At 38.7% G+C, this 20,338-nt stretch overlaps 1 protein-coding gene across 6 annotated transcripts in view; it reads right to left on the bottom strand.

The window, feature by feature from the left end:
- The window catches only part of DGKB (diacylglycerol kinase beta), a 712,573-nt gene that overhangs the window by 273,283 nt on the left and 418,952 nt on the right, over nt 1-20,338 (bottom strand). The window lies entirely within an intron of this gene.

Raw genomic sequence — 20,338 nt, 5'->3', positions numbered from 1 at the left:
GATCCCCATGGCCCAATGCCTTTACAAAGTAGTGAAACACACGGGTAAACATCTCTCTTCTATGTTCTGCTTCCAGCCAAGATGCATTTGATGTCAGACATTATAGCCCTCACCCTGTTTTCTTGTCTAAATCGGGCAGTTCTCTGTTGATATACTTCTGAAGCCATTTTTAAAAATCATTTTAGCAACTTTTTACTTACATGCGATTAATGTTCATGGAATATAATATCATATTTAAGCAGTTCAGATTATATTTCTCACATATTATTAACATTCACAATAAGCATTCCTAAGGCCTCTCTGTGGTTCTGTGGGAGGAGGTGACACCAGACCCACCACTGGGGGACATCAAGTCTCGTGATGTCAGCAAACTCCCGATTTCATTTTCTGTTCTTCCTCCTTCTCTCTCTCTCTCTAGATATTAATATAGAGAAAGGGATAGAGATAGAAACTATAGCTTATCTTCCAGGAGTAAATTTGTTCATTCCATTTCGTATATCACAGTCAGTGCTTAAATTTTCCAAAAAAAGATTGTGTCATTATTACCATTAAAATGATTTCAGCATAACAATTATTTCCAAAAGTGAAAATATGTTGAGTTACATGAGAATTGTTTATATTTTCCAATTAATTCTTAAATGTAACTAATCATTATCAAATAATCCAATTATATTACAATGACAACAATCTTATCCACATCAACTAATGCCTACTATAATTCCAGGAATAGGACTTCTAATATTAGAGTCATTTGTTTTTCCTTATTAATGATTAAACAATTCATTCTACCATTGGACATGGGCCTTATGCAACAATTGAAAAATCCCTAACTGAATAGTTTTCCTTATTTGAATCATTGGGAAAAAATTATCCGTCCTGTTTAACTCATAGACTGCTATGAGGACGATATGGAGCTTATGACTCTGCCAGTGTGTTACAACGATAGTGAACATGTCAGAGGTTCAAAGTCATCAGATGTGCCCATCAAAGGGACATACAGTGAGAGGATGGAAGGCAGGCAGGCATTTCTGTATCATTCTTATAAACTCTATTCAAAAGTCTCCCCTTCACGAGCAAAATGTGCTGGCGTTCTGTAGCAAGGACTGCTGTCTCGTTGTGTCATAATTGTTTTCTCCACCTGCAGAGCAATAGACTTTTGCCCATAGAAACCACCTCTCCCTTCCCCAGCCTTGTACAACACGAGCCATCAATCCTCATGCTTGCTGGAGTTGGGTTTGGCATTGGCACAACATGCTTTCCCTAGCAAACCATAATTGATTCTGAATAATTGATCAGTGATGAACATTCAATTTTCTTTATCTTCTCTTCCTCTCATTCTCCCATGATATATGTTTTCTTTGGGGAACCATTTTCCATTAAGAAGGAAAGCCCCCAATGCAAGGCCTTTTACTGATCAAATCAATTTCTGCTGCTTTCTGCCAGATCACATCAACTCCGAGGCAACTCCTCTTGGAGAACTCACTCTCAGGAAACCTCATTAGCATCCCGTAGTAGCCATTAGTTTTCCATAAGGAAGTAAACTTCTCCTGTGAAGACCTTGGACGCTATTTACATATGACTATGTCACCATTCATTTAAGCACTGATTTGGTCTTTTCAAATATCCTTTGATGAGTCCTTTTATTGAAACTACTAAATCCCATGTGACTGTAGAATCTGGCAGGACAAAGGCACCCAATATGAGTACCTGTGAATTAAGCTTCCTTTATTCACTTAGTGATGAAATTTTGTTTTGTTGTTTTACTTTGATCCAAAGTCAAATTAACATTATTTTATAACAGTATCTCACTTTTCTAATAATTACAATTCCGTAGTCACCAGAAAAAAGTGCCTCCAACTGAAACCCAAAGTCTGAGCACAGTGTCTACCTGCTATCTTGTCAGAGAGATATGGGCAGCTCGTGAGTTGCATGTTCAAAGACATGCTTATTGTAGTGTGCAGAACTGTACTGACTCATTTTTACCATTGGGATATTTACTTTTTTTATAGTAAAATGTTTTAAAAAGGTTAAAAGTAACAAAGGGGAAGCTATAAATTGTTGAAAGTTGACATTTTAAGACTAATCATATGTATTTTTTTATGTCTCAATTAAACCTTACTATTCTTTTAGATGCAATGCTCTTCTCTCCCTATAAGTCTCTAAAATAAAAATGATATCATTAGCTTCCCTTTATTTATAAATAGCCTTGCTATTCTTCCACACATTTTTCAGTCAGCTGGGAACCAAACGCTGTAAAAGGCAAATCTACAAACTGAAATTTTCTCATTCTCCATTCTCACCCACCAAAAAATTACATATGCACTCAACTGCTACCCCTGCTATAAATTATTTCTCCATAAAATGATAATCCATTATTTATTCCTATCCAATTGAATGCAATGGACAAGTACTGATCAGTGCCTATAAGCCAGAAACTGAGCTCAATGATAGAAACAGATGGTCATGAAGAACAGTATCTAGGGAAGAGTTAGCTAAAATATTGCCAGTTAATCCACCAACTGTAAATAAGAAAATAAAACCTAATGGCACATTATAGCTGGGGATCTTTGATGTTATCTCTGTAAAGAGGGGCTAATCCGCTACATACTTTTACTTCTTCAGAATGGTAGTAATTACAGTAGCAGATGTAAAGTATGATCAGGTAGCTACATCCATTCCGACAGTAAAAATGTGGTGGGTTTAGACACAGCTGCAGCCTCGTTTCCTAACATACTAAAGTACATATTTAAAGTGCAAACTCCAACAGATATTGGATTCCACCATTTAAGTATTACACACCATGTATACTCATGCATAAGCCGAGTTTTTTCAGCACATTTTTATGCAGTGTTTTTGTTGGTAAAATTAGGTGACTCAGCTGATATTCATGTTGGCTTATACTGGAGTATATATGGTATAGAAATATATAAGCCCCAATTCTGTTTTCTTCATTTGATTTCTATATTTTGGAAATTCTCCATTATATCTTTCTTAAGACTAGTAATCTTATTACCATATATCCTGATAGAAAATACACCTTATACTACAGAAAATAAAGAGGAACGATTTTCCTACATAGTCTTGTCGATATCTTTATTTTAGATATTTTTAACATAAATTTTTGGGATGAGTATGACAAGGGAATCACAAAATTCTGATTTTTTAACACAGATCCCAAATTTATTAGCTCTTTAATAATTTGCTTCATCTTATGACTTCTGAAATAACTCTGTGACAAGTCATTTAATCTCTATCAATGTCGGTTTCCTCAACTGTTAAATGCAGATGATATTAGTAATGGTGACATGAACTTGAAGTAAGAATTGAATGAGATAGTTTCCCTAAAGACCACAACTGGTCATCACGGTCATTGAGTAGATGCTGACTCACAGGCAGTTCTACCTAGGAGGAAGGGTAAAACCACCCGTGTGGATTTCTTTGGGGTAACTTTTTATGGGAATAGAAAGCTTTGCCCTTCATATGTGGGGCAGCTGGCGGTTTCAAACTGCTGAAGGGGACAATGTATAACCAAACCCCCGCCAGGACTCCAGATGATCACGATTAGGCTTTACTAATTCATTGACTTGTTCAAGACATATGAACTGTAAGCCAAATAGTTTTCAGTCTAGGATATGGCGATCAGAGATAAAATAGATTCGCTTCCAACCATCATGTGTTATAATTAAGTTGTAGAAGATGTCCATAAGCAATAATGCTTTCAATTATGCAGATGATGGCCCATGGAATGAAACAGATAGAGAAGGCAATGTGATATACAGTAACAGAAGCTAAATACAACTTCGCAAAGAGAAATATTTGAAATGAAACCCGAAGGAGGGAGCACACCGTGTAAAGGTAATTTTAAAAGGCATTCTAGCCAGAGACCCCAGGAAGAACAAGAAACAGTTTGGCGTCTTTCGGGACTAGATCCAAATCCAAAATGGAATTGACACAGCACCTGAAGATTACTGCAATGAGGAAGGATAATGCCAAGGAGACATTCCTGACTGAGGGGAGAGGCCGGGCTCAACCTACCAATGAGGTTGTAGCCTGATGCCACCTCTCTGGCGTCAAAAGCCTTTGGATATGAGAGAGAGGTTAGGCAGAGTTGAATTCTCTTTGGCTCCTCACCTTTTGCCTGAGCTGGATCTTGTATCTTGTTCCTCAATCTCCTGATGTGTCATCTGCCTATCCCGGGAGCTGTCAGTGGACTGCTGAGGGTGGATTCATTTGTCAGATTTCCAACCTCTGAATTCACCAGCCCATCCTCCCGTCTGTGTCTGCTTTGCCATCTTGCTTCTAGTTCATCATCTTCCACAAGTCTGAAGAAGATGACTTGAACTAGATGAGACTCACCTCTTTCCACAACTGTGCAAGCCATGTCTTAACATAAATCTGTTTCCATATAGAAATACTTAGAAGCATATCTGATCTTGCTTGTATAGAGCATCTAACCTAACACAATTACTAACAGTAGAAAGCCACCACTACCGTTAGTTTGAAAGAACAGAGAAAATAAGTGGGGTTGCTAGAGACCTAAGCACAAGACAGAATCGTATTTGGTGTTTTCAAGGGGACGTATAGTCAATGTGGAGACACCAGCCACAGCTAGAGATTTCTGTCCCAGAGAGAAAGGAGAGCTCTGTCATTGGTTTTCTTTTTCTTCATCCGTCACTTCAATGTTTCACCAATGGTTGTCAGTAAACACATTAAATAGGATGCCATATAACACAGTGGCTTACTCAATATGGTCTAAGAAGTCAACGCCATGTACACAGTCCAAGGATTACCAGAGGCCAACAGCTAAGGACTTAGTTGCTAACTGAAAGGTATAAACTCATTCAGCAGTTCCCTCGGACAAAGAACTGGAGATCTGCTTCTGGAACGATTGACAGCAAACTCCTAGGGGGCAGCTCTGCTGCGTCACGTGTGTTTGCTGACAGTAGGAAGTGACTGGATGGTGCCTAACCACATACACTTAGCAGAAAAATAGAGGAAGGAGAACCGATGTGCGGGCAAGTGTCCTCTGAACTAGCACTCTAGACCACAAGCCCATTGCTACCAAACAAATTCTCACTCAGAGTGACCCTAGAGAAACCATACGGGACACAGGATACATGCTCCGTAGGGCTCCCAAGGCGGTACTCTTTATGGAAGTAAATAGTCACATGTGTCTTGAAGAGTCACTGGCTGAGTTCTTACTCACTGTATCACCAGAGCTCTTCTAGAACTAGCACCAAACCAAATCCAAGCAAACTCACTTTGATCAACTGGATGCTGACCCTTTGCAACCTTTGTGGGCAGGGTAGGACAGCCTGCTGTGAGTTTCCAAGACTGTACCTCTGTAGGGGAGTGGAAAGACCCGTCTTTCTTCTGAGGAGCAACTGGTAGTTTTGATTGTTGACTTGTGCTTAGCAGCCCAATGCATAATCACTACATCTCAAGCCTCCCAGGCAGTATCATTGAAATTGTAATGGTTAGCCTAAAACTTTGGGGGGTGAGTAACTTCACTCTGCAGGGAAAGTATATTTTGAGTAGTATACATAAAAAATATAATCCAACCACAAAAATAACAGTGTCCAAAACCTGACTTGATGAAATGTGAAAATCAAAATTAGACAATTATTTTATATTAATCAGTTGTTGGCCTCCTGGTCAAAATCCGGATTAGAGACTAAAATTGTTGAGACCATACAAAGTGGCTGTGTTTGGGAAAACTAGAAAAACCATCAATGGCAACTTTTATTTCTATGAAAAAACAAGCTCTTTTAGTCAAAGTCAATTGGTCTTCTTTGGGAGCATCTAAATCTAGGAATTTTTCAAAATGCACAGAGAAAGGTTTATATATATATATATGCTATTAAGATAAGTAGATTCCTGAACCATTAATTTGGAAAATAGGTGTTCATATTTTGCTTTTCAAATTATACCCATTTTGCCGAAGTTTTATACTGGCCTGTCTGTACAAGGGAAAAGGATAGATTATAGAATTGAATTATCTTTGAAGTTTTCAGGGTAATTTTAGCAAATGACAGAAGAAACATTGGTTAAGAATCCAAGCAATTGATAACTATGTGGTCTATATTGAATAGAAAGAAAATTACTTCAAGAGGGAACTGATAGTTATGGCTGAATCATGAAGATCAATATGAAGTCTTGATGTTAAGAGTGGGTTTAGAAGAAGTGTGGGAGTGAGAGAGCAAACTAAATATAGTTTTCAGATATTTATAGCAATATCAAATTACATCTCATGAATATAACAGAGTGATTTCATCAGAAATAAGAGTGCTGGTTAAGAAGTCCCAGTTATGACTATGTAGGGTGTTAAAAACTACTATTTGTATTTTCCCTTTATCCAGAAATCAGGAATTAAATGCATTAAGTCCTTCTTGTAGCTCGGAAACAATGGAGCTCAGGTGGCATAGTGATTATGTTCGCTTAACCCACAGGGGCTGTTCTACTCCGTCCTATAGAATCACTATGACTACATTGTAATGACGTGTGTGTTTGTTTGTTTGTTTGTTTGTTTGGTATAGATCAGGGGTTCTCAACCTGTAGGTCACGATTCCTTTGGGAGTCAAACGACCCTTTCACAGGGGTCGCCCAATTCATAGCAGTAGCAAAATTATAGTTATGAAGTAGGAACAAAAATATTTTATGGTTGGGGGTCACCACACCACGAGGAACTGTACTAAAGGGTCATGGCATTAGGAAAGTTGAGAACCACTGGTCTACTACCATCGGAAAACACATATTTAGGATGATGGTCTTAGGAACCGTGACACTGCTCCTCTATCCGTCTCCAGGGGGGTCCGCCCACATGCAGATACACCCACAGACGAGTACCCAGACTGAAGACTGCTGGCCATGCTGCACCATGCTTCAAGACAAAATTTCATTTATTTGTCATTAGAAATATTCTACAATATATAGTTACATATGGTTTTGTGATTAATCATTGTGCTTTCATTATGTTCAATTTGTAACAATGAAAATACATCCTGCCTATCAGAGATTTACATCACAATTCACAACAGTAGCAAAATGAGAGTTAAAAAGTAGCAATGAAAATAATGCTGTGGTTGGGGACCCCCCCCCCCCACATGAGGAAGGGTATTGAAGGGTCACGGCCTCAGGCAGGTTGAGAACCACTGGTGCATTGAGGAAGCAGATTCAAGGAACAGACAGTCCCAGAAATCCAGTGACTTATGAACACTTTTCTCACAATCATGCATCTGTGGCTTTCAATGACTGACACCGGGCTCATCTGAGCCATTTCACTCCAAATTGTGAGACTGGCAGACTCCTCACCGGGGTGTGCGTTTGCTTTCAGTAGGTTCAGGCTAGAGCTCAGCTCCTTGGGCACGCTCTTCTTAGTGGGGGTTACAAAAGCACAAGGAGTAAGCCCAACCACACAGGCGATTAAAGCCTCAATCCGTTTCATATCTATTAATGTGCAATTGGCCAAAGTAAAATGCATGCTAGAACAAACATTAGTGGGGTTGAGAAAATTCAATAACATTTTTAATATACAGATTTAAAAATCATTCGGTAAAGTCTGCAAATGAAACTAGGTGTAAATGTTTCAAGCAAAATGCAATAAGGATAAAGACAGGATAAAAATTAGGTTCCTCAATGGGTGTTGAAGACCATTTCCAAGTGAATGGAAAGCAAGCAGACTCGGGCAGCAGAAACAGATAGAACAGATAAAATTACATATTAGCTTCAAAAACAACAGGACCTTCCACACACACATACATACACACACACTTCAAGGAGTGTGGAAGGACAGCAGCCTGCACAGGGAAAAAGGGCAGAGGGAGAACAAAAGGCACCCTAAGGAACCAACTCCAATCGAAGACTTTCGGAGGGGAATGATAATTTTGTCCTCAACCTTTTCTCTGAACTGCACTAATTTGCAACAAATTCTTATTGGAAGGTGTGCCTATTGCCACCAAGAGAATTAGCACTGGATTGCCAACTAAACACAAAATTCAAACCCCGTGGTAGATATCACTTTGCAATTCCTAGAGGGTATTCTAATAATTAGTGATATCTCTGTGTGACACATACAATATTTAAAGATACAGAACATATTGCAACAAAAACAGGTGTGAAGGAAAAAAGAAACTGGTAGCTCTAGACAAAGTAAGAATATCTATCCCCAAGGCTTGTTGTTCACTTACTCAGTGGAAATGTGGAACCGTGAAGGGCTAACCGAGTAAATGGGAATGGGCCTTTAGAGAGCTTGGCATTAATAAATACCAGGTATCATAAGCAGGGCGAGCACTAGGGAAGGGTTCATTTTCATGGGAGCACTTAGGGTTTTCCTCTTGGGTGGAATAGGTAAGGAAATAAGGAAAAACTCAAATCAACAAACAATTATATATATGATTTTTATTACGTGGCCAGTGCAATCCCAGTGGTAATGGGCAATAATAAAAGATTATAAGATAAAAAAACCTCTCATATTCAAGGTACATATGCTAATCATTGACTCAGAATGAAATTAACTACAATATCGATGCTTCTGGTTTAGAGGGGAAATGCACTCTTTGGGGTGAGAGAAGAATAATTTTGGGAGGTGCCTCACACAGTTCCGAATTCAGAACTCAATTTCCATCTCTAATTTATCATAGACCCTGTTCTTCTAACTTGAAGTGGCGTTGGAGGGTTAATGGCTGAGTACTCCACTGCCAGCTGAAAGGTTGACAGTTCAAATCCATTTACTGCTCCAGGGGAACAGGACGCACCAAGGGGCTTCCGTCAAGACTGACAGCCATGGAGGCCTAGGGCCAGTTCTGTCCTGCGGTCCAGGTACCTGTGAATTGAACTTTCCTGCCAGGGGTCAGCACACTGTGGCTCGCAAGTCTTGTGCACGTGGCTATGAAATAAAATTGAATATTTAAGAAAATGATTATTCAGATAAAGGTGGTTTCATTTGTTTTTCAAAAGATATTTTTGTCCCTCAAATAATTTTTAACTTGTGAGGGACAGGACTGACTCTTCGTTTATGCCAATCCTGTTTGAAATATAATGTAATTACTTCATTTTCTTCCTTAATCTTCTTTCAGAGCAAGCTTTTCACATACTTTAAAATTTATCATAAAGCTGTATATTTTTATAAAGTCTGGTTCTCTGTAACTTTCTATTCCTTTTGCTCCAAATTCATCTCATGTGTACATTCACTCTATTTCCAAAACTTTTTGCTATTCCTATCACTAAGACATTTTTATTCAGCAAGACACATCTAAAATAGATTTCATATACTTTCCCTTATGTAACCAACCATATTTATATTTTAAGCACATTTCTTTCAAGAATTATTTAACTTTTATCCATCATTAAAATATTTTAAAAAGTAAAATGTAGAGTATGGTAAAAGATCTTTTAACTTTGAATAAATTTGGTTACATAACATGACTAATTTGACTATAACACACAATGTATATACAGTGTACACAATAATTCATAGTCAAAATTAAAAGGAAATTAACAAAAGGACATAAAATTATCAACAAATGAGGTCCACAGTTACTATCCTTAATAGAATGAACTCTGGTAAGTTAAGTATATGAAAATATATTCCAATAAAAATCATTAAAGAATAAAACCTGAAAATTAATATAAAACTACAAATATAGTATATCTCCATTGTATTCAATATATGGAAATGTATTAAAATGGTTCCTATATCTTTGGAGGCTATTAAAATACTTGATAGTGGTATAATATCTGAGTACAGAATAGCTTAATACAATAATTAAAGAGCTTAAATAACAAGCATTAAAAATATTAAAATGAATATAGTCTATATTTTAACAAATATATCATATTCAGACATACCTCCTCACAAAGTTTGGCCTGCCACTTGTTTTGTATATAATCTTCATTAACTTTACCTCCAGGAGCATTAACATAGCCCTGAGGTGGGGAGGAGCAGAGCAATTTGATGTAGCTTTAAGATGCGACTCTGGTGTACAGTGAGCTTGGAGGATTAAGTCAGTGGCAGAGTACACAGGGTTCAGGGGCTTAGTTAAGGAATTTTAAGGATGTGGTTGCATATACAAAATGATTAGAAATGTGTTATGAAAACACATTTCTACTCATGACTGTGGAATCAAGAACAAAAGCCAGAGAGGAGCGCACTGAAGTTATTCTCAATACTGTGAATGAGAGATGGACAGGCGTCTAGGCTTAGATGGAGTTGGGGGCCATGGAATGAACTGAAGGATACAGGATCTAATTAGGAGGTGAATTAGTCTGATAAAGATTTGACTTGGGTATATACAGAGTGAACATGGAAATAAGCTACCAAGCTGGAGTTGTCATGAGACCTATGAATATAAAATAAAGAAGCCATTTAAGCACACAGGCCAGGGTTAGTCACAGGAAGGGGCCCCTGTTATTGATTACTGAGCAAGGAGCCAATGAGTGTCGCTTGTTAGGTCCATACGTGCATGATTTGATGAATAGTTTAAAAACAAGTATTGGGAAAGGATAAAGTATGGGAAGAAAGGACACAGATTTGGTTGAATACATTGAGCTTTGATTAATTTCAAAGTGTTCAAGAGGGATGCCAATGAGAAAGATGGTTAATGAATTGAGATCTCAGCAGAGACCTGGATTGTCCAAAGATGTCAGAGTCACATATATGGCCAAGAACCATAGAGATACAAGGACGTAGTAACAAACATCCAGGCATACCAACATGTATTGACCAATAAAAGGGTATAAACCTGAAGCTAAAAAAAAAAGAAAAGAAAAAAAGGCAGGGGGGAGGTTCATAGTAGCCAAGATCTGATAAGATTCTGTAGTGAAAGTAACAAACACGATAGATCGAAACGATTTGGCTACAGAGGAGGAGCAATAGACAATATTGACTAGAATTATTTAAGCAAACCACAAGAAAACAGGATGGGTTTATTTGGTTTTAGTCAAGGGTTTTTTCCAAGAAAGATCACATGTTGTATTTAGTTTCCAAGTCTTTTGATATTTTCATATTCTAATTATCACACATTTGCCCAGTACTGGTACTTGTTGTTCACACCAAAAACTCACCGCCATCAAATGAATCCTGATTCACAGAGACTCGATAGGATAGAGGAGAGCCATCCTTGTGCATTTCTGAGGCTCTAGATTTTTACAGAAAGTCTCATATTTCTACCTAGAAGATGCTAGAACTTTAGAACTACTGACCCTGAGGTTAGCAGTCCAACTCATAAGCCACTATACCACCAGGGCGTCTTGTAGTAGTTGATAGCTGCTCTCAAACCATTTCTGACCCTTGGATGGTCAAGTAGTTGTGTTCCGTCGGACTCAAAGCTGCGGCCTTTCAGAAGCTGGGTCCTCAACCTGTCTTTCAGGTGTTGTAGGGTGTTTCAATGCTCAGCCAATAGGTCAACATCTCACTATCTTCATCACCCAAGGGCTGGGTTTGTTAAAATGAGAAATGTTTAAGTACATTAAGTACAGAGATTGGCCTTAAAATCTAACATTATTTCTTTTCTTTTCTTTTTTTAATTATTTTTTATTTTTTAACAAATTATTGGGGCTGATACAATTCTTTTCACAGTTCATACATATACATACATCAATTGTATAAAGCACATCTGTACAGTCTTTGCCCTAATCATTTTTTTCTCCTCTTTTCTTCTTTTACATTTTATTAGGGACTCCAACAACTCTTACCACAATCCATACATATACATACATCAATTGTATAAAGCACACCCATACATTCCCTGTCCCAATCATTCTCAAGGCATTTGCTCTTCACTTAAGCCCCTTGCATCAGGTCCTCTTTTTTTTTTCCCCCCCTCCCTCCCTTTTCCCCCCTCCCTCATATGCCCTTGGTAATTTATACCTCGTTATTTTGTCATATCTTGCCCTATTCGGGGTCTCCCTTCCCCCCTTCTCTGCTGTCCCTCTCCCAGGGAAGAGGTCACATGTGGCTCCTTGTAATCAGTTCCCCCTTTCCAACCCACTCACCCTCCACTCTCCCAGCATCGTCCCTCACGCCCTTGGTCCTGGAGGTATCATCCACCCTGGATTCCCTGTATCTCCAACCCTCATATGTACCAGTGCACAGCCTCTGTCCTATCCAGCCCTGCAAGGTAGAATTCGGATCATGGTAGTTGGGGGGAGGAAGCATCCAGGATCTGGGGGAAAGCTGTGTTCTTCATCGATACTACCTCACACCCTAATTAACCCATCTCCTTAGGAAAGGAGATGGGTTAATTAAGGTGTGAGGTACTAACATTATTTCTTAAAGGTTCAATCTACATGAACGTCAGTCATTTAATAAGATGAATCAAACAAACAAAAACATCTTTGTGACTTTATTTTCAATATTTCTCAACCAAGTTTTTAATGGATATTCAATATTTCAAATTTCCAGAGTTACAATTCTTCTAAAATAACCCAAGAAAGAGTACATACACATTAGGACGATCAGTGGATTTTATGCCTCTCTATGCAAGAAGTAAATGAATTATGAATAGAAGTGTACTGGTTCCAGACATGAAATGTATGAAGAGAAACTGTGAAGGGCAGTTTAGAAAGAGGTGAGCATAAGAGAGTGCACATGATTAGGCAAAGTTGACTCTCAGAAACCGGAACAGAGAGCATCGGGGAAGACGTAGTCTTCTTGAGCAGAGAGAAGTGAAAGAGAGCAAAGGCACCCCTGAGATAAAGGGCATTTCAGTCGTATGAGCTGTAAATGGATTTGTTCTGGAGCTGGGACAGAAGCCTTCCCCCAAAGTCAAGCCCCACGATCTGAGTTTGTCTAGGTCTGTATGAAATAGGATTGCCTAAAAGAAGTGTGTAGTGTAGTTAATCCAGGGTTGAGTTTCTTTATCTAGTGGGTTAAAGCGCTCCTTTACAATATACGTACATCTCTTATAACATTTCTTTCTCTTAAAAGAAATGAAGCAGGTGGCGTGTCTGAGCTCCTCCAGCCACAAGAAGGGAATGAGAATCACCATCATTAGCACTAGATGGTCAAGGCAGATTCCTATGAGGTCAGACCTGCCGCCACCCTTCAACAATCCCTCCCAAGGTAATCTCTGCTCCTCATTGCAATGGCCACAGAGAACACACTCCACTCACAATCAACGGGTTTAGAGAGGGAGGTAACAGGTTATAAATTCTCTGGATCCAATTATTCGGACAGGGTATAGCCTCTTTTCACCCATGCCTACAGGCAGGCATCTCCTTGGTCTCAGCCAAATAACCCCTGATTGTGAACCTGCCTTTACAATATTAAAACAAACAATCAAAACTCATTTAGGGCTACGGAAGGGCATGATATTCTATAAGCCTTAACTGAAGGCACTCAGCTCTAGCCCTTTGGGTATGCATATTTAGCTCTCACAATTAAATGTCTGTAAGCACTCCACTCCAAAGAGCCAGCCTCTTGCCCCAAAGCAGAAATGATGAAAGAAGTTTAAGGGTGCTGTGTGCCAGTCTGCTAACTGCGACCTCGGTGGTTTAAATCCACTTGCTGCTTGACAAGATAAAGGTGAAGTAGTCTTGTCCTGTAAAAGTTCCATCTCAGGGACCCTATATAAGGTCAGTCTGAGTTGGAATCCACTTGAAGTGGATTTGGATTCTCGATCTGTGGACGATGATATTACTGTCAGTTTTTTGTCATAGGACACTGCCTGCTGGTAGGGGGATAAAAGCTCCACACATTCCTTGACTTACTTCTAAGTGGGTTGGTCAGGGTGTGAAATGACATTCTCCAGCCCTAGGGAGGTGTGAAAGGCACTTCACATTTCCAACGGGCTAAGCCAGTTGACATTATTCCCTTTGTAGCTTATCCATTAAAATTGTATCTACGGTACACATAATTTTAAACAACATAAAATTTCAACCCACCGAATAAGGCAGCTATGCATTTTGAAATCTCTGTTATATAACCTATGTTTATACACACACAATATTTCTAAAAACCTAAACACCAACAACAAAAACAACAAAGAATTTTGTAGTTAAAAGATATTCTTCTAATAAAGAAGAAATGTTTTTTCTAGAAGTACATGTGTTAAAAGAGTACACTATAATGAATATATTATATATTTCAGAAAACATAGCCCTAACTATCATTATTTCTTTTTATAGTGGGACTGCATGTTCTGGGGGACACTTGGGATCCTCACTGAACTCTATTACCTAACACTTCATCATTATCTCAACTTCAAGTGTTTTTAGGAATTGCCCATGATGATCCAGGTCCAAAGTGGGGCTCTGGTCAGGCTGGGGCTCCCTCTGTGGGGCACCTTGAACAATCAGGAGGCCTGGGGGACGATGGACAACACAAGGGAAGGTGGACGACCGGCTGTGGGACACCTTCTCCTGTGTCTTCCAAGTCTCAGTCAGTTCTGAGGGCTGGCCACACCGCCTGAGTTCATGGGTGGGCAGAATGAGCCTGAGCCAGGGTCCAAACACATTGGGGAAAGTAGGAGGAGGAAGAATGAAGAGGAGGAGAGGGAGGCAGGCCCATGGTGAGCAGCAGAGCAGGCGCTTGTGGACAAACGATGATCAATGGGGAGCTGGCCCAGAGTGGATAGCAGGAAGCAGTAGTGGGGAGTGGGGAGTGGGAGGGCAGACATGGTAGAAAATGCCAGGGTGCTGTGCCATGCACATCCTGACATGGGTCAGGGGCATCCAATGGGCAAGAGGTGAGTAATTGGTGGTGGCAGGAAGGTTACCAGTGCCAAGGAAAGGCATAACCCCAGCACCTGTATAATGCCAATTTCACACAATGACCTGGCATTTGGCACCAAATCATGTGGGTAAATGAGGAGTGGGTTTCTATGTGACAAGTGAAAAGTATCACTAGTAGGATTGGAGTTCATACAGGCATGAGATTATATTTTTTAAAATGTTTAAACACGTCTCTGTACTCAGTGGGTGACTGGAAAGAAGCTCTGTCAATATACAGAGAGCCTTCAAAAGCAAACCAACGAATACACAAACAAGCAAAAATGGCCAATGCAAACAGTTACTTCAGAGGGGTCTGCTGTGTCAGATAAACTTAAGGCAGAGAAGTCAGTTCACAAGCTTATAACTCCTTTTTCTAGGATTCCTCTGACATAATCTCCATAGATTTTCTCAAAAGACACAGGGTGACCATGAGGGCGTATTAGGGAGGAGTTTTACGGAAATTTAAAACTGCAAAGGTAGTTGTCGGTTTGCTCATTACTCCATACACTCTGCAGCCTGGTCTCTCCCCTTCAGGCTTCTTTCTTGCCCCCAAACTCAAAGGACATTTCAAAAGCACATGATTCGAGTCCCTTGAGGTTGCCAAGGGTGATGTTTGGAATCGTGTAAATCAAAGTATGTAGAGTTCTGCGTGCAAGGGTTGGAAAGCTGAAAACACGACCTCTAGAAGTGTGCAGCCAAGACGGAGGATGAAAGAGAGACAAGAGCATCACAACCTAATACCTTTGTTTAGTCAAGGTTTCTATGATTTTTTTTAGTGGCACGTTGGGCCTTCATCCAATCCTGATGCAGACTTAAACTGCTTCTGGCATCCAATTAACTTTAAAAATGATCCTTACTGTAAAAGTTTCAATTCCATAAAAACTGAATGTTAAATACCAAGTATTTGGCCTTATTCGGTGAGATGTGTACAGGATTCCCTAAGAGCCTGTGCTCTTGCCCCTGGTTCATTGGTTGTCAAGGGCTGAGGAACGTAAAGGGTGTGTAGCCTGGATGCAGGATAACAAAAGGTCATCCCACTGTTCGATCACACCAAGCAGTATTGTCAATTGCTACCACAATCAATTTCAAAACTTCTTAAACTTCTTGACATCAGCTCCCTTTACCCACCACCTGCCCCTAAAGAATGCCATGTCTTTACTGCTGCTCTGTTAATAACATATATATTTCAAACTTTAAATAATTCTACTTGAAATTGCAAGAGGCGCAGATCAATAATGTTGCTTATTTAAATATATTTTATGAATTCTAACTAAAATGCAGTACCAGACATAGAAAGCTGGTGTTACAAAGCTTAGGAGTCTATACTTTATAAATGAGAATATAGCTCCTAAGAATTATTTTATTGGAAATAGTATATATAGATACATTAACTATTTTATCTACAAGGTGAATTCAGGTGACAATGCTTTCATTGTGACATCTTAAAAAACTTATTTTTTTTAATCTTCTGAGGAAACTTTTTCTCATTGATGTTCAATCTTTTAAAGAAAATCTCCAGGATAATTGTCAGATTTCAGTTTTAGTTGGCTTGCCAATATAACTTCTAGAAAAGTGCTGAAGAAAGAAACAATGATACCATCACCATTTTAAAGTATATATGTGGATTATAGGGGTCCCTAATCTACTCATTAGGATCCCTGGTGGGTAGTAATGATGCTGAGACTGCTACCTGCAAAGCCAGCAGTTCAAAACCACCAGCTGGCTCCGCAGGAGAAAGATGGAACTTTCTACTTCCGTAAAGGGTTACAGTCTTGGAAATTCAAAGGGCGGATCTACCCTGCCCAAAAGGGTCAATCTGAGTTGGCATCGAGTCGATGGGCATAATTCTCTCTCTTACTATACAAGATGATACACAACTCAGATTTTCTCTGAAGTCAAACATTCTCATTTATCAAGTATGGAACAGTAAGCTTTGCACACCATTTTATCTATGCCTGGGGTTGTGTGTTAGTTAGAACTCTTATATTTAAATAAACAATAATATTTGCCTGTGCTCTGTTTTGGGGTCTCTGGTGGCAATGTTGGTGACACATTATGTCACTAACTAGACTTTGGACCACCCTCCAAGAGAGGAAGATGAAGTTTTCTGCTCCCAGAAAGATGTACAAACTTGGACACTCTTGGGAGAAGCTCTACTCTACCCTAGAGTGACCTTATGAATTCAAATAGAGTGAATGGGGGCAGCTATTTGTTCTTTTGTTTTGGTTAAGTCCTCTGTCGAATGTGCAAAGAGAATGGACCTCTCCTTAAGGACTCTCCCAGAGCGATGGTATGTACAAGGTTTGCCTTGAAAGCTGGGGAGTGAATAAGAAAGACTGGAGAAGAATGGATGGAAATGAATTATAATGTTGAAAAAGAATATTGAATATACCACACACAGGGCTGCTAACTGCAAGATCAGCGGTTCGGAACACCAGCGTCTCCATTGGAGGGAGGCAGGGCTTTCTACTCCTGCAAAGACAGTCTCGGAACCTCACTGGGCCAGTTCTGATTTGCCCTACAGGGTCACCTGCACCTACTGGGTGGCAATGAGTTTGGTTTGGGCTGTGATGGGCTGGCGTAACAAACACATTTCTTTTGGAGGAACTACAGCCAGGTTGCTATTTCAAAATGAGTGTGGAGACTTCTCATGTATTTGGACAAGTTATCTGAACACAGCATCCGTGGTAACGGACTTCATGCTTGGTAATGGGCAGGTCAGTAAAAGAAAAACAGAAGATCATGAAGACCCTGGCTAAGATGGATTCACACAGTAACTACAACAACTCACTCAAACATATAAACCATTGTGGGGATACTACCAGACCAGGCAAGCTTTTGTTGCGTTTCCCATACACTCACACTGATTCCATTCAGAAGGAGCCCATGTGGGGCTGTGGGCTAAGCATAGAGCAACCAATCAAAAGGTGGATGATTCAAACATGCCAGTAGTTCAGCAGAGTAAAGATGAAGTTTTCTGTACCCCCTAAATATTTACTGCTTTGGAAATCACATACAGGGTCACCAGGAATCAAAATTCACTTTATAGGCAAGAGTTTTTATTATTTCATTTCTAGCAACATGCCTTTCAGAATCTGTTTTTCTCCTATATTTCTGAACTGAAAAGAGCTCAGTATGGTATATTAGAAGGGGAAGGAAGCCATACTGTCTAGAATCTTCTACTATATCTGATATCAACTCAGGAATCTACTTAGGTTCACTTGGAAATCATGAAATTCATGAACGACAACAGCTATTTACCTTAAACATAAAAATTAATTTTTCAACAATTCATGACTGAGTTTCTATTTTAGCTTAATTTTTATTATTTTTAAAAACCCAAATCTTTATATGGTTCATGGGAGAATAAAACAAATTTTCATGCTTTACAAAGTTTATTTTAAATGTCAAAGTATTTCAATGGAATTATCCTGTTTACTTATTAAAGACTGGTTCAGTATTTTGTTTCTTAGAAAAGTCAATGGAATTCTAAAAATCAGGTACTTTGATGCTCAAATAGTTTCAAATAATCCAGCCTATATCTCACATTTGCTAACCCTTCATTTTTCATCTTCTATCAATAAATGAAAAGAAGAAAATCACTATAGGATTTTGCACTTGTATAAAGGAAATAATTTATTTTAAAAGTGTTTAATAAAGTGTAAACTATTACCATAGAAAAGTATTAGAGCTTTTCATTATTGTCAGTCAGAGAAGTAGTATTCTAAAGTATTATTCAAATGCCTTGGGCCCATTCATTCTAGGATTTTTGTTTTAAAAAGAAGGAAATATTTTGCCTTTCAATCTTTATCAATGGAAAACATATTACACAATCTCAAAACTATAATTTATACCGATATTTTAGTGGGTAGAGTCCATTTTAAAAGCTCTAAACGAAGAGTACGGTGTAATGGACAACAACGACTGTTGTCAACAATGCACAGGCACAAAGAGCTCTATTTCGGCACACTCAAATTTAGCCGAAGAAGCTGTACTTCTGGAGGACACTGGAACTGCTATTACTATTTTCAAACAAATATGGGACTCCAGACGACCTATTTCAGTGCTGATATTAAGTGCCTCCCCATGTTTCCATTACAAACTCTTCATTTAGAGGCTAGAACTGGGCCATAAGAATTAACTTCAGGAACTCCTTGGCATCCAAAAAAGCTATTACAGCCTCCTGGGAAAATAATAAGCATATTTATAGAATGCATATAATAAAATATTGATGTATTATGTTTACCTATTTTTAAAAATGCACTGTCACAACTAATCTCCCTTACCAATTTGCTGAATCATATTACCTTATTGAGTTCCATTAACCTGAAAGGAAAAATGCAATTAAATTCAGTATCATTTCAATTGTTTTTAAATATGATTAATCTAGTGTCAGCGAAGTATCATTGAGCATCAAAATTTGCTTCTTGATCTCTAAAAAGTCAGAGAAGGGGTTTACCTCCCATAATGGACAGTCTCATATTCTTCTGAAGTTGGTTGTATTGTTATTGTTTTGAATTTCTATAGCCAAAATTGTGTGCATACCAAAATGCTCCTATTGAATTAAAGGTATTATGATAATACAAAATACATTTGTTGCCTTGGATACTGTTTTCAGAATCAGACATTTCATTCACATTAAAGGCCATCCAGTTTTTATAATGATTTATATATAGTACGAAGAGTACACAGATATCTCCCAAGTTTGATTAATTTCAAATATCAAGTGACTCTTGTAAAGGCAATGCCTGTGCTATCTTTCATCTTGTAGTCTTAAGATTGTGTTTTCTTGCAGGACTTTTAAAATGTTTGTTTTAAAATCTCTCTTTATTAAATGCATTTTGGTACTCAATACTGTCACCTTCATGAAATTAAATTAGATCACTAAAATCTACACAGAGTAAAAGTCCTGGTGAGAAACCGCCAAGCCCATTGCCATCAAGTGGATTCCAACTCCTAGGAACCCAATGCTGGGTTTTTTGGCTTTGTTGATCTTTAAGGCAGTAGACAGCCTCACCTTTCTACACTGTGTAGCCGGTGGGTTTGAACCTCAGACCCTGTGGTTAGCAACCCAAAGCTTGCGTGACAATGCCATCACGGTTCTTTAAATCTACTGTTGCTTGAAGAACAAGTCTACATTATTGACTGCTTTACATATTTGCTATTTTGTTTAGCAGCTTCTATGGCTTAAGTCATTAAATTATCAAAAAAAAACCTTTATAGTCAGTGCATGTTTCTGATAAGGAAACAGATTCAAAGGAATGAAATCCCTGATGTACGATCTCATCACTAATTAGTAGCAGAAGGATTCCTAGTTGCTTAGTGGTTACATTTTGGACTGTTAACCGCAAGGACAATATTTAGAATCCAAAATCTCATCTTTCTCATCCCATAAGAATTTACACTCAAAAAACCACAGGGGCAGTTCTACCCTATCCTATATGTTTACTATGATTCAAAAAATAAGTTTTTAAATCATTTTATTGGGGGATCATACAAACTCATCACAATCCATGCATCCATCCATTGTGTCAAGCACATTTGTACACTTGTTGCCATCACCATTCCCAAAACATTTGTTTTCTACTTGAGCTCTTGATATCAGCTCCTCATATCCCCCTCCCTCATG

The sequence above is a fragment of the Tenrec ecaudatus genome, chromosome 9, assembly GCF_050624435.1.
Source record: "Tenrec ecaudatus isolate mTenEca1 chromosome 9, mTenEca1.hap1, whole genome shotgun sequence".
In the NCBI taxonomy this organism is placed as follows: Eukaryota; Metazoa; Chordata; class Mammalia; order Afrosoricida; family Tenrecidae; genus Tenrec; species Tenrec ecaudatus.
The sequence above is the reverse complement of the archived record's forward strand: the minus strand, read 5'-3'. Positions and strand labels throughout refer to the sequence as shown.